The sequence below is a fragment of the Epinephelus fuscoguttatus genome, linkage group LG3, assembly GCF_011397635.1.
Source record: "Epinephelus fuscoguttatus linkage group LG3, E.fuscoguttatus.final_Chr_v1".
Taxonomy (NCBI): Eukaryota; Metazoa; Chordata; class Actinopteri; order Perciformes; family Serranidae; genus Epinephelus; species Epinephelus fuscoguttatus.
This window is the reverse complement of record NC_064754.1, coordinates 41815992-41831144: the sequence shown is the minus strand read 5'-3', so window position 1 is coordinate 41831144 and position 15153 is coordinate 41815992. Positions and strand designations below refer to the sequence as shown.

The following is a 15153-nucleotide window of genomic DNA, read 5'->3' as shown; positions in this document are numbered from 1 at the left end:
ATTTTTGTTGCTTTTCTGATGGGGCGTTTGTGATACAATGATTCAATTGATGGGAGCGGGGAACCAATCTTATTGGAAGATCTGTTGACAATGCACTGCATTTTTTTTTGTGTGCATGACTGTCTGACTGACTGTGCTGCTGTACCGAACTGTTATGGATGAGGTGAGTATGCTTGCTCATCCAAACAACAATAATGCTCCAATTTGGCTTCAGCAGTCCACCTTAGATTTAGGGAAAACTCTGCTTAAGGGCCCTTTCACACCTAAAAGACCGAAGCATGGTTTGCATATTTGTTACACTGTATACATATAATCCAGTTAGTTTTGGTTTCGTACTGCAATTATGTAAATGCACTTAAGAACTATACATGACATGCCTATGTCCTGTCATCATCACCTACGTGAGTGACAAGCTCTCCTATCCTCTCATATCCCCTCTCTCTCTCTCATCCTTTCGGAGTTTTTATGACTTCTTCCTCCTCTCCTCATGTGCCACCATGTCTCACCATTTCTCATTTTTATGCTGCATTGTTTATGGACAAACTGAAACTGTACATTTACTACCACTTGACAACTTTACTGTTAATTTCTACTCTGTCGCTAAACCAAACACACTATGCACTGAGGTGCCACGCTGCTCTTATCAATTGATAATGGACAGAGACAACCCTGTTACTTGGACCAAGATTCAGCTATCTATTCAGCCCAAACTGAAAAGTCCCAAAGTTCAGACCAAACAAGGTAGGTGTGAAAGAGCCCTTTGCTGCTTCATAGTAAATGAGAATTATTAATGGCTTTACTGTGAAGTATTTACAGGAAGTGTAACTAAGTTATATTCACTGGGGTTAGCTTAGCGTAGATATTCTAAAATGATCTAAATACCATACCTTTACCACGTCTGAATACCATCCTACATTTATGGACAACAAAAAGCAATGCTTGTAAATAATAAAAGTAGTACCAGGCCTATATTTTCAGTTATGACAGGAAGAACAACAATTTCTATGAGCTTAAAGGGTTTACAAGAGCCTGTTTTTATGTTTAAAACATACAGACTTAAAAGAAGCCCTTTTATAGTTGCTACTTACGTGAGAACTAAGGATTGTGGGAAACTCCAGGATGTAGCGCATCCATACTGGTAGTCAGTGGTTCTCTTTTCGTCCAATCACGAGGCCTTCAGTGAAGCAGCAGCGTCCTGAGGGAGAGACAAACATAAAACAGGATTAATGAGAGCGAGAAAGAGGGAGGGGTGAACGAAGAGAGAGAGGACTGCAGGACACCAGAGGGACAAATAATAAAGACACATCAATTATTCACAACCTTGATCAAACATTAATACACAAGGTGTGTGTGTGTGTGTGTGTGTGTGTGTGTGTGTGTGTGTGTGTGTGAGAACATAAGGCTCATTTTGTATAGAGCTCATATTTCTTTCTTTGGTGCAGTCTTGCCAACCCTTCGCTGACTGGAACCATCATAAACTTAATGCCACAGGAGACTTGTAAACTCCCCCTGCTCCGCTTTCCAACAACCAGCGCACACACACATTACTGCATAATGCAGTCAAGACTTGTGGACAGTTCTCACCAACACACAACCGCTATGAGTAGTGGAGAGAAAAATAATAAGCATAGTTAGAGGGACCCATAAAATTCCACTTATCCCTGGCACAGAGGCTGAAAAAACACCTGGAATAATTTTTGAGGAATAAAGTTGTAACATCTGAAAGAAACATAATCCCATCGTATTGATCTTTTAGCTCAACTAACAGCTGATACTGACCACTGCAAACAGATCATTCCAAATTAACATAATTTAAAGATCTAATCAATTACAATCACACAATCCCTGGCTGCATCACAGCTGCACTGGCAAAGATAAAGCTGTGCTGATGATTGCAAGAACACTGAAACATTTAAGTGCATGATGATCAAACTGTCATTAGGGTTTGGAAATCAGGCAAATCCTCAAATAGCAATAGTAGTCAGTGTTACTGGCCAAGATACAAAAACTGTCTGATCAGTGTATTGTTTTAAATGCAGCCATTTGGATATTTACCCTAAACTAATTCCTCTCATGTGTGTGCATAATGACAGAATTCCCTGCAGATAGATCTTACAGAAATGTCCTCCACTTGCAGCCAAAGGACTAAACCACTGCTTCCTTCTTGTCTTTATCTTTTGTGGACCCCAGGAAGAGCAGTTGCTACTTTGGTAGTGACTAATGGGGATCTAAATAAATAAAAAAAAAAGATATCTTCTCTCATCTTCTCCCTTTGCTTTTCTTTTAATGAGTGCATCTTAAGCCTTGGACATATTTCTTTCTTTTATCAGTCTTAAAATGATACTTAAAACAATTTTCAACCAGCTTTGTATCGTAACAGTGTGGGTACTAGTATATGTAAACAGGGTTTCCCACACATTCATTAGTTTGTGGCCGCCCACCACAATTAAAACATCTGCCACCACGTTTTGATTTTCTATTTGTAGAGCTGGACCATTCATTAGGAGCACTGTTGGAATATATTTACCAATGGGTTATTATTTGCTCCACACTCTCGCAGGGCAGAGCAGCGGAACATCAGGCGCAGTGAAACTTAACCATTTATTGTGGTGGGTCTAAGTTTGTTCCTGCAGGTGCTGCTCCTCTCATCCATCGATCTCATCTGATCTGATCATTTGATTAATTATCCAGCCTGTGATTCAAAACTCAACAAACTGCTGTTGAGGGAAAAAAGAACTCATTAAGAGTTCTGCCTGCACTTGGATGAACTTGCGTTCATGGACCCGTAAAAACCTCCAAAATTAGAGAGGGGACACAGAGTAATACACAAGGACATACGGGCAAGAAAAAAAAAAGGAAAGTTGGCAACAATCCACTGCATCATTCCGCAGATTTTTGTTAAGATTTTTGGGTGTTTCTGCAACTACAGATTGTACTACAAACTACAGACTGTACTACAAATTGTACCTCCTCATCTTTGTACCGCCACTATGAATGCAAAGAGCACAAGTGGATCAAGAAAAGAGCTGCCTGTCTCTCTCTGTCTCAGTATCAAAACAAACTGATCAAATGGAGTGCTGATCAAAAATAAACCAAGATCCTGTGACTGCATGGCCTGTTTCTCATATAAAATGACACCAGAAACACATTTTAGTACACTGTTTGGCTGTAATATGAGAATTTGTGAACAGGAAGTTGGCACCATACTGTATTGTACTGTATTGTGAAAAACAGAGGCTGAAATAAATGAGATCAAAACTAACTAGGGCTGGGTGGTACGACCTAAAATTCATATCACGGTATAAATCGAATCCCTTCATGGTAACGGTATATATCGTGGTATAAATTTAAGTGTAAAAGTTATAATCGAAGTGTTTCTGAATGGGTTTTGTAGTCCCTTAGCAAAGCTAAAGTGATTAAAAAAAAAAAAACAACAACAACAACAAAAGCAAAGATATAATGTATTTTTTACAGCATTTATTGTGCAGAATGCAGATCTCAAAACTCAAAATTAAAACCCAGCACTCTATGGTGCAAAATGTCCCCTGGGATCTATATCAAAAGGTAATTTCCTTCTGTTAGCAAAATCCTAAATTACTGAGTTGTGTTTTTTCCACCTGGACCTTTATGCTCTGCCATTTCTCCTCTAATCATCACGCTGTAACCTGTGACAGGCTGCTATGATACCACAACTATCACACATTCACATATGGAGTTTTTTGTGGAGCCCCTAGCATCACATAGGTTTACATTACCAAAGGTTTATGACAAACTCTCTTGCCGAAAACCAACTCCGTGTGCACACGGCGAGAGAGGAGAGGGAGAGACGCTGTGCTGAATGAGTTCCCTCTGAGCGGTAAGTCGCTAAAAGAGTCTGAGAAGTGCAGGGCTGTTCATAAAACATTAACTCACTCACTCACAAGTTCTCCAGCAACACATGTTGCACGTGCTACGCTAAATCACGGACGTGAACCAGCTCCTCTTGCTCTGCTGTCTCTGTGCTCGCAGCCATTTTCACACTGAGGCAGGTGCGATGACGTCATCAACGATAGGACGGTAGAGTGCAAATCTCTACCGTGGGCCAAATTTATATCATTTCTACCATCTACCGCATATACCGTGCAGCCTTAAAACTAACTAAACTAAAACTAAAACTAAGCAGTGCTGATCAAATACAACAAAGATTTTGTTACTTCACTTCCTATTTCTTGCCTTAAACGTTTTCAGAAGCATGTTTTGTGTACTGTTTAACTGTAATACGAGATTGTTTGTTACCAGCCAGCTGCCATATTGTTCTTTGGTCCAGTTTGGTGTACTGCATTCTGGTAGTTGTAGGTTTTCTACTGCTTAAGCAATCCCACAAACCTTTTCCTCTGTTTTCTAGACAGCCTAGTTCTATAAAAAACACACACACACAAAAAAAACAAAACAAAAAAACCCCAAAAAAACACACACCATCTTTCCAGCAGCAAAGTACTTTTTAAAATGACAAGGAACAGACCGATCAGCAAACACACAACTACTGACAACTGCAGATTTTCAGGAACATCTTGTGCTGGTGCACACATACAGCAGCTGTCTAAAAATGCAACGCGTGTTTTCCATGTGATTTGGCCTTCATGTATATTATGTTATACATAAAGGCCATAGAGCTTGCAGCAACTGGGGTGCGTGTTGTGATTGATATGAAAAAAGAAGAAGGAATGAAATGCATGAATTGAGAAAGGAGTTTTATTCAGTGAACTGAACGCAAAGAAAAGCATTTTAATCCCTAATCCATCAAGCTAATTGTAGTGCTTTGTGTAAGCTGTTGCTTTACTGACTGTCTGAAGGACATGTAGTGATTTACAGTTTTGTCACCTTCAATAAATAAGGCAGTAATAATGCCGTTATGTAATTAGCTTGGCTCTATATTTTTGGCATTTTGCATGCTTGATTACAAAGTGGAATGCAGTTAATCAATCTGTCACATCATCTGTAACTAAACTGAGCAAACACAGTATACGCTTTTGTTGATCATTAGAGATGCAAACCGCTAAAAGTCAATATTATCAGATCAGGAACTCTGAGCCCATGGAGAAATGGCAACATCAGGGCCTGTATCATGCTGTCAAGATGTGGATATTCAGACATCACATTTAAGGGGGGGGGACACACAACATACTTATTGTTTTTTTCCCAACTTGCAAAATTGTCCACTTAAAATACAATAAAGAAAAATAAAACTCCAGGCTTACATAACCCTCATGTTTTTTACAAGTTTATGTAACCACTCAAAGTTATGAATAGTGCATACTTCTATGAGTGCTGAATCACTTGACTGGAAAATCTATCCAACATACTGAAGAACACTTGATCTCCTGCAACAACAGTCTTATACTGAGCTAGAGTCAGAACAATTTATCAAACTGGTAGTCAACTAATAGATTAAAGTAATTTGATAACTGATTAATGAGTTTGTGTTATTCTTTAAAAGAAAAAGTCTCTTAAATGTAAATATTTTCTGGATTCTTTATTCATCTATGACAGTAAACTGACTGTCTTTGGGTTGTGGACAAAAGGAGACGTGAGGACATCACCTTGGGCCTGGGGCCCCATTTTCTGATTTTATAGACCACACAACTAATCAGTGAATCAAGAAAATAATCAACAGACGCATCAGCAATTAAACTAATCATTAGCTGCAGCCCTATACTGAGCCAACACTGTTTACTGACATAACAGACCAACAATATATGGTTTGTCTAGCAACACCAGGTGTTCACAGACTGTAGTAAAAAGGTAAACCATCTGAAGAGCAGCTGTATAATTCTGACCTCAAACCAGCTGTGTGAACTGTAATGTATTTTCTCTAATGGCTTAAGCAGTGGCTTAAGAGAGATATCACATCAGAAATCTTTCAGTCTTTAGGAATCACTGATGTTGTGAAAAAGCACTACTGATTAACAAATGCACATAAAAGAAAAGAGCCAAATAAAAACCTTCAGCGCTTTAGTATATAAACTGCCAAGGACCGAGGCAAGGTAAGAAGGATGATGTATAAAGTTATTCAGAACACAGCAATAAAAATGCTGCATTCTGGGATTAAAATTACAAGGCAAGGTTCCTTGAATCCTGCTGCAACAAGTCCGCATACCTGGGAACATGAGCGTGTGTGTGTGTGAGACAGTGTTTGTATGAAACAGTGTCTACTAAAAATGTATGAATCATTTCCCATAACATGTTGCTGCTGACTTGGCATTACAGGTTGGATGAATGCGGTATGTGTAATCGAGGTCTACCCAACCCTTAGTACAAGAGTCACTGCAAGTGATAAAGGGGTGTTTAAGGGGTGTTCACCGTCAGATTAAGTATACAGTATATGAAATAGTAGTGCCTTTTTTAAAAACTCAGTCCCCTATTGATCCCCTGTGCATTTTAAATATTTATCTGTAAATCGGCAGAGCACCTGTTGGCTTTTGTTCTGAATAACTGTAAATACGCCTACATCATTTAAAGGAGCAGTGTCAGATTTATGGGGATTAAGTGGCATCTAGTGGTGAGGAGTGCGGATTGCAACCAGCTGAAACTTCTCCCAGTTAGAATTCCTTTAGTGTTCATTGGTCAGGAGGATTTAAGTGGGAGCCAAATTATCCACAGAGGTCTCCTCCTCTACCGAACAAACTGACCTGTGATTTAAACAGGTAACAACACTAAATAAAGCCGTTTTACATTAAAAAATCTGTGTTTTTCTGGCACTGCTTGTTGCGAAGGGGCTGCTTACTACAGTGGCCAACACCAGAAAAAAACGCCCTATCTAGAGCGAGTGCGTGGTTTGTCCATTCTGGGCTAATGTAGATGAGGACCCGCTCCCCATGTAGATATAAACTGCTCACTCTAATGTAATGAAAATATGATTCTTTCATTAGGTTATTATACACTTAACAAAACATACTCATTATGTTTTATTCCATTTATGCCAGTGTATCCCCTTAATCCTACATACTGTTCCTTTAATGTATACGGTCATATAATATCTAAAATTGTTAAAACCAGTTAGAATTTATGTAAATGCATGCTATATTTGGTGAGGGCCATGACAAAGTATTTCCTTTGCTGTGATCTAAAAATGTTTGGGAACCACTGCTCTAAAAAGTGGAGGACAGTATGTCAAAAGGGGTATCTTTGTGTTTTTGTTAAGTTAATGTGGACATAACACCCTGTTAAAGTTAAAGTTTGATAAAGTACTCCACCAATTCACCATTGTTATAATATTGTCGAACTTATGCTGGATAGTTTAAAAATAAAGAAAAAAAGCAGAACCTGAGATACCGTCTTTCATATTCCATGCATTCTTCTTCGTTGTGTAAACAATAACAACAAAAAAACAATGCAACTCAACCAGCGACAGTTTGGTGAGACATTCAGGTGTCTTATGCTAGTATTGGCTTATAAAGCCTTGAGTCAGTCGGCTCAAAATTCCATATGCATGTGCAAGATAACGCACATCAAATTTAAGATAAGCACACGAATCTCAGCTCTACATGCTGCCAACTCACATACTGACCATGAGACTTGTGCAATGAACACTTTTGACATGCTCACAAACCACAGTCTACAGACACTGCACGACAATTTACTCAAGCATTGAGGAACATTTAGAGCAGATAACACTGGAGCAAAAGAGGACTGACAGCACATGAACAGACAAAACAGAGCAGCACAGCACCACCACCATGTAAACACTGCGGCCATGCCAGCCGTGACTGAAGTAAGTTTTAAGTTGGATATTTAATATTTTGCTATATAAATATTTATTTGCATATTTTTTTGAATATAAATATTTTCAAGAAAAATAAATCATGACCCCGCCCCCCCCCCACTATCTTCCAGTGTCACATTTAGTTTCACAAACCCTTGAAAGCTGCTGAAGTGTAGAGATCAATTAGTTCATAATATTCATTCATTAACATGAAAAATAATCATGTACAACTGAAGTGAACGACACCAAAGAAGTCCTAATATGACAAAATGTTTGCTGAGAAGCTGTTCAAAATGTTCCTATGACCATATGAAGTTTGAGGTGGTTTTACTGTACATTACTGTAATTTTGGTTGGATTTGGCCATGGCTGCGGCTAAATTGCAGATAAAAAAAAAAAGATAAAAAAAAAAAAAAGATGCATGTAATTTTGAAAGTTACAGTGCATGTACACAGAAAAATTATTTTGAGCCCTGCTACCCTGAAGCAGAGATGAGGAGCAGAGTACTGAGGTCTGGTAACCTCACGTCTTTTTATATCCACACACCCAGATTTTAGCCATTTTCAAACTTCTACAACCCCAACCATATCAATTCATCTGCTACATATGCCTCCCCAAGAACTGTAAACATACTTTGATGTATAATATCAATGGATTTCTCCCTTAAAGTTACCGCTTTAACCTCATAATGACTGTTTCTTTGTAAGCCCAGAGTTCTGGAGTAGAGCCAAAACAACAAAAATGTGTCACTGTCCAAACACTAACTACAGACTGCACCGAAGTTGCCATAACATTTCTTTTCCCTTCTGACAGATGTTAAATGCAAAATGTAAAGTTTTTACACATGGGTGGGGTTACAGAATGGCAGCAAGTATGCACTAAAACTGTGACTTTCTCACATCTGGATATGGCTTCAAATTGGATGGGATGACAGTGATCGTAGGGACTGTTTTGGGTCTCAGCAGCCATGATGGGCTCTGCTGTGGAAGTGGGGGTCTAAGCATAATTACAGGGCCCGTCTGTGGGCAGGGCAGCATTGGCACTGACAGCACACAGAGACAAACACTCATTCACAAACACACACGAGTAGTAAATATGAGGGTGAACCTTCCACATGGCCTCGCTTGTAAACAGTAACATGCATGGGCAAAAACTGAGACACAGACACACTATGTTACGACACACACGCCCACACACACACACACACACACACACACACACACACACACACACACACAGACAAAAACACACATTTAGAGAGTGGGTAATAAGATATAGGATGTGACACAACATGACTGTAACCTCTGACTCCTGACCCACTGACCAACCCACCCAGTGTGTGCTGCTACATGTTGTTAGTGCTGTATGGTGTTAGGTATGTTGTGGGGTCTGGTTCCACCAAGACTGAAGGAAGCAGCTGCAAACACTCCACCTCTCCCTCTTTCTTTTTTACGTGTGTGCTGTGTGTAACCACTGACGTTTACCAGACTCTGGACGGAGCGAGGCAGAGACAGATTGCTTTTAGATTCATACGCCAAATGGATGCCTGCCAACAGTTTGATAGGCCTCTCATCCCTTCTTCCTGCCCTTCCCTCTCAAGGTTTCTCGCCATTCCAGTTCCTTTGCTAATCCCACTTGACTTTTACCTCTTTCCTTTATCCCATTTTCTTGCCCATTTCCTCTCCCCTTCCTCTTCCTCTCCTAGCCTGCGCCACATTCATCTTCTGTCCCCCCTCCCTCTTTCGTTTGTCTAGAAGAGAATTGCTGTCTTTTCTCATTAAAAGTGAAGAAGGTCTGTAAACTCTCATAAAACCACCCGTTTCTCTCCACAACCCTGATTTACAGCCACTCTTCCCCTCCTATTCTCATCTCCCCCCTCTGCTAGTGAGAAACCCCATCTGTTACCAAAAAAGACTGACAAGAAAGCAAAAACTGTCGCAGTTAGAGGCTTGGCCATCGAAAACAAAATGGATGGATTCGTGTCAACAAGGGAAGGCGTGCAGAATGGAAAACACAACTGGGTGTTTTTCTAACTTTTGGATCAGGACGTGAACGTGTAAGCCAGCTGTACAATAGCAGGCAATCTTCCCAAATCTTTCATGGCTTTATTTTCATTGGCTGCAGAGTGGGCTGGATCCTCATTTAGCTGCAAACTATTTCCACTACAAGACTGAGAAGTTAGCAACACTCCTAACCAAGGACATATATTACCATAGCTGGATAGCTCTTCACATTCCAACCACTATGTCTATACAGCCTATTATATAATCCATACTGATGCACTTTTGAGAGGCTAAAGCTTTTTAAAAATCCTGCTGCTAGACTCCTGACCAAACTAAAAGCAAAGCATATTTAGCTCCCTGTATTAATCACAATTGATTTTTAAGCCCTTTTGATTGTATATAAAGCTTGAAATGGTTTCGCCTGCATTGCAGACACCCTGTTGTTTTATGTGCCTATTTGTTCACTCGGATCCCAAACTGCAGGCTTGTTTGATGATCAGAGCCACAGTCCCAAGAAAAGTGGTGAAGCAGCATTTTCAACAGTGCTTCCAAACTGTAGAATAAAAAGATAATACATGAAAAGATATTAGAAAGGAAATCTTAGCAGTTGTTTTTATAATGTTGTGTTTGTTTCACTGAGTTGTGCAACTGGTTCTGTGTACCCTGATTATTATTGTCTACTCAGGCTATAGGGATGCACAGATTTATTATCCGAAAACATCGGTATCAGATGAGGTTCTATTTGTTGACTGCCACTAGCCTATCGGCAAATAAGATGGCATTCACCGACGGGACAAAAGGACTCATGATCAATGCGTGTGGGGATGCACCCTATTTCTTTTCTGATAACGCTACATTGTGAAGAACAAATGTGTGTTGAAATTGGCAGGAAGAAAGCTAGTTTTTCATGCAAAAGAAGGCTGTATTCAATATTGTTTTACAAATGTATATGACTGAATTTGTGCTCATTCATAGACAGTGTTATAAAGGACTGTTATAAATGACTTTAACAGTTCAGCTATGTTTTAATGAAGCTTTGTTTGTTTCCCTGGTACAAAGGGGGGAATAAATAACAAAAACTAAATAAATAACAACAAAAGTTTCAGTATTGGCATTGCTATGAGCCAAATTGTTATTTGAAACATCAGGATTGGCCCAGAATTTCACAATTGGTGCATCCCTATTTATAATTTAACAAGAATTACTGATGTAACTTAGTTTCTGTTTTTACCCGACCATTTTCTTGTTTCTGTTTCTCTTTTCTGTTTTTTGTTGCACACTTCAAGCTACATTCATTCAGATATTCTTATAATAGACATGTTTATTTTAGGTTATTCTTGGTCATTTAATATGAGGAGCTAAATATTTTGCAGATTCAAAATGAATCAAAGTGGCTAGAGTCAAAAAAAGAAAAACAGACATCAATCAGCCCTGCACAGAGCTAACAGACGGCTGGTGACTGGTCCAGTCTGGTGCACCACAGATTGGGAGATATATTTCTCCCAAGCTCAGTGTGTGTGTGTGTGTGTGTTCACAAAAACAAGGAAGAAGCAGAGAAGAAAACAATAGCCATCTACAGAATCTGATTCCAGAATAACAGCGGAAGAACGGCAAGGAGGCCCAGGATGGATGTGTGTGTGTGTGTGTGTGTGTGTGTGTGTGTGTGTATCCTTTTATTGTCAATAACGGGAAATAACAGAGACAAAGTAACACTCTGAATGAGACTGCAGCCTAAACAAACAATCTTGTGTACAGACAAACAAACGGGCGCGCACACAGTCAGGCACTGCTTGCAGAGAGAGCTCTGTGGTTTGAGCATGCTCCCATGGCCATACATTGTCCTTGCAGCAGCAGTGTATGGTGAGTGTGAAGGACAGACAGAAATAGCCCAACTGTATTTCCACTTGTATAGTTAAAGTCCACGCAAAGACTTACAGAGTCTTCGTGGTTGTGTGTGTGTGTGAATTTATGAAAGTCTCAATGTACTGCATACATACAGCTAAAAGGTATCATTTTCCGCTGGCGTGGCTTCCATGGGCAGGAGAGTGAGAGACAAAATGACCACAAAAGAACGGAAAGCAGTGAGGAATTTTCAGGGTGTGCCAAAGAATCTCAGGCATGTCTCTGTTTTTGGGTGGGTGGGTCCGGGCGACTGGGGACAACAAAAAAAACTAATTGGTTAACAAAAGGAGCAGACAAAACACACACACACACACACACACACACACACACACACACACCTGGGGAATAAAGTTGAATGATGACCATTTGTGACTGCATGTGTGTACACGTTTCATTCACTGACCCAGAGCAAACTAAGGGCTGCAGCAATGAGGGTAAATAAAATACAAAGGTGAGGGTGAGTGGTCTGTACATATATACCATATATACTTAAACAGAAATGTGTCACCTGTGACAAAGAACACACACAAAGTTACTTATTTACCTGCCACAACCAAAACACTTTCCTGATTGAGACACAGGATGTTACAGTGTTGTCACCCAACACACATTCACTGACTTTGAAATTCTGTGACGTGGAGAAGAAACACTGCAGAAACAGAAGCCAGGAGATGATTTCCTGGATTTGGGAAACTTGGGAGCAAATGTGCTGTTACCCCTCCCCCTTTCCCAGACATCTCCCCCCTTCTCTCTCTTCCTCCCTGCTTCACCCAGCCCCTCTTTCCTGTGGGTGAGGGGAGGTCGAGGGAGGGGAGAAAGAGAACACCACAAACACTGACATGAGAGAAGTCCTATTTCAGCATTTAATGCCTGCGCTCTCTTTGCGACTCACATGAGGCAGTCGTGCAGCCAGCGCGACTTCACTGTAATGAGACCACAGCTCTTTCCTGGACGCGATGCTGAAGGCAACAAGCTGTGCCAAGAGTAGAGTCAGAGAACAACAAGTAGAGCCACGTCTGTATTTTAATCTGTCATGTGCTTGTGGTTCCTGCTTTTTCTTATCTATGAATACTTTTTATAATTTTCCAGAAAGACTCAATATCATTGCTGGTCATTTTCTTCAACACCCCTTATCTACAATCATGAGCAATGTATTATTCACGGCCTCCGTTCAGTTCAGTGACCCTTGCAAAGCAGCCACCCCACACTAAACTCCCACAACAGTCAACACGAGTCTCATGTTTTTAATTTGACACAGACACTTAAATGCCTTTGATCATCACAGATGTGAAGATATTAGATTTCCACACAGTCAGAGAAATAAAAAGGGCCTATTCTGGTCATAGCTTAGTTATAAAATCCTAGCGTGCCACGAAGCATTTCCTGCTGCTAATAGCACTGTTAGCCGAGAATCAATCACAGCGGACAATAGAGGAGGTTGTACCAGCTTTCAGTCCAAAAGTAGTTTGGCTGACTTTGCTAACATTTAACACCGGTACTGAAGGCATTGAAGCGCTGAACAGAAACGTGTTGTGCTGCCTTAACTATTACTTAGAGCACTCGTTCCAAACCTGGGGGTCCCAACCCCCACAAGGGGTCACCAAAGCTTCACAGGGGGGTCATGCAGCCTTCCTGAATTTAAGGGGTGGACAAGCATTAATATATCAGCAAACAACTATTTGCAATGTAAAAGTATTGTGGAGTAACAGCGTCCTGATAGCAGTGTCCCGACCCACTTGGGCAGGGCAGGGTTGTCGCCGAGGCGTCATGCCCACCCTCCAGTTCCCCTCAAGGTTAACACTAGTTCTTTTTATACTGCCTGTTCAAGGCAGGAATGCTATGCTATTAATTCACCTTGCCGTTCTGCATAAAAGGTACAAACATAGAATGGTGGGACAGAGTTGTTTCACCTTGCCATCAGTGGTGGCAGTAACAGTGCCAAATCAACATCTGTGTTAAAGTGTGAGCCAGCAGGACGAGACGAGTGTGATGTTTTGACGATGTGTTATGTGTGCAACAAGCTACCAGGATATTTCAAAAGCAGCTAGAAGCAGTTAGCAGCTAACTCAAAGATATAAGACAGCAATCAAAATTATCTGCAAATTGGGGAGACAATGAGTTCCAGGAGCTCCTTACCCTCTGAGCAAAGGACAAGGTCAACCACCATGTAGGCCTAACATGGACGGTAAATTTTGTTTTGCCATGATAGACCATTGTTATTGTTTAGGAAGTGCGGCTCGACACTTATATTATATGTTACATTAAACCCTGATGCTGTTGGGTTACATGTCACGCCAGTCACGCCCCACTATACTGCTGATGTTGTGTGTTTCTTTGTAAAAAACAAAAAACAAAAAAGAGCAAAACTGGCATAAGTAAGGGTCTTCATTGTGGCAGTACTGTGGGAAAAAGAGTCTGTCAGCACTGTTGCTGTTATCAGCACTGTTTGTGCTGTTAGCATTGCGAGCTGACAGCTGATGTCCTAACCACCACCATGTTAAGTCATGTGCAGACAATCCCAGCACAGGCTCTGAGTCATACATATGCTCTGAATATTGCATACAGCTCCTTTAAACTTCTGGTAGGTCAAATTCAATGATATAAAGTTTTTGACTTCTAACTGACAACACTGAATGACACTGTTATTCACTTTAGCTGCTTGAGTTAACATTAGCTTCAAAGACTTGTCGGACAAGTTGCTTCACAGAATCCTGCAGGAGACAAATTCAGAGCTTTCAATGGGATCAGCTTTTAAAAAATATAAAGTGCTCCAAGCTTAGCTGGAAAGTTCCTATTGCAATTCAACATTCACCAGCTCCCAGTAGTTTAAACTCAATTATTAACCAGCTAGCTGCTAGCAACTTGTCTCCAAATTATGTTATGCAATCTTCTTCAGTGTTATCTAGCATACGATTTGTCATTGTGTTGACCTGTTAAACTTCACAAAGACACAGTTCACTCTCCATCCTTTCAAACATCAAAATCATACAGAGTGATGTGTGTGTGTAAACAAATACAAAAGGAGCACAGACAACAGACAACAGCCAAGAGTTGCGTTTTGTAATTTCATCAGCTCACTGACGTACCACTAATTGGCTACAGCTGAATAAATTCTCTGGAAACATTTGTCATTTAGGTAATGGTTTCCAAACAAAGCATTAACATCTTACAGCTTGGTAAGGCACTGTCAGGAATATAAGCTGCATTCAAAACGGTGATTCTGGCGTATGAAAGCTGCTCCTTCAAATTGCAAATTGTTCACCCCATCACACGCTGAATGCACTGAATACCCAAATATCTTTTCACTTGTTATCCATATTTTCGTATATGTTTACTATTATTACAATTAGACTGCAATCTCTTACTGTTTCTTTCATCACAGCTTCCCTAACACTCTTTTGCCTTTCTTCTGCTTGATTGCAAGTGTTACATTTCTTTTTTGTCTTTTTCAGTAGCGATGGAGGCTAGCCATGTTTATTAAAAACCCTTCTCCCTTTCTCAGTGAAAA

The 15153-nt window shown here is 40.3% G+C and overlaps 1 protein-coding gene across 4 annotated transcripts in view; it reads right to left on the bottom strand.

The window, feature by feature from the left end:
* apbb2b (amyloid beta (A4) precursor protein-binding, family B, member 2b) overlaps nucleotides 1-15153 on the bottom strand; it is a 72148-nt gene that overhangs the window by 46446 nt on the left and 10549 nt on the right. For all 4 annotated transcript variants that reach the window (XM_049572666.1, XM_049572669.1, XM_049572670.1 and 1 more), the window contains exon 2: nucleotides 1089-1195. The gene's annotated coding sequence lies outside the window, so the exon portion shown is untranslated. The remainder of the gene's footprint in view (nucleotides 1-1088; nucleotides 1196-15153) is intronic.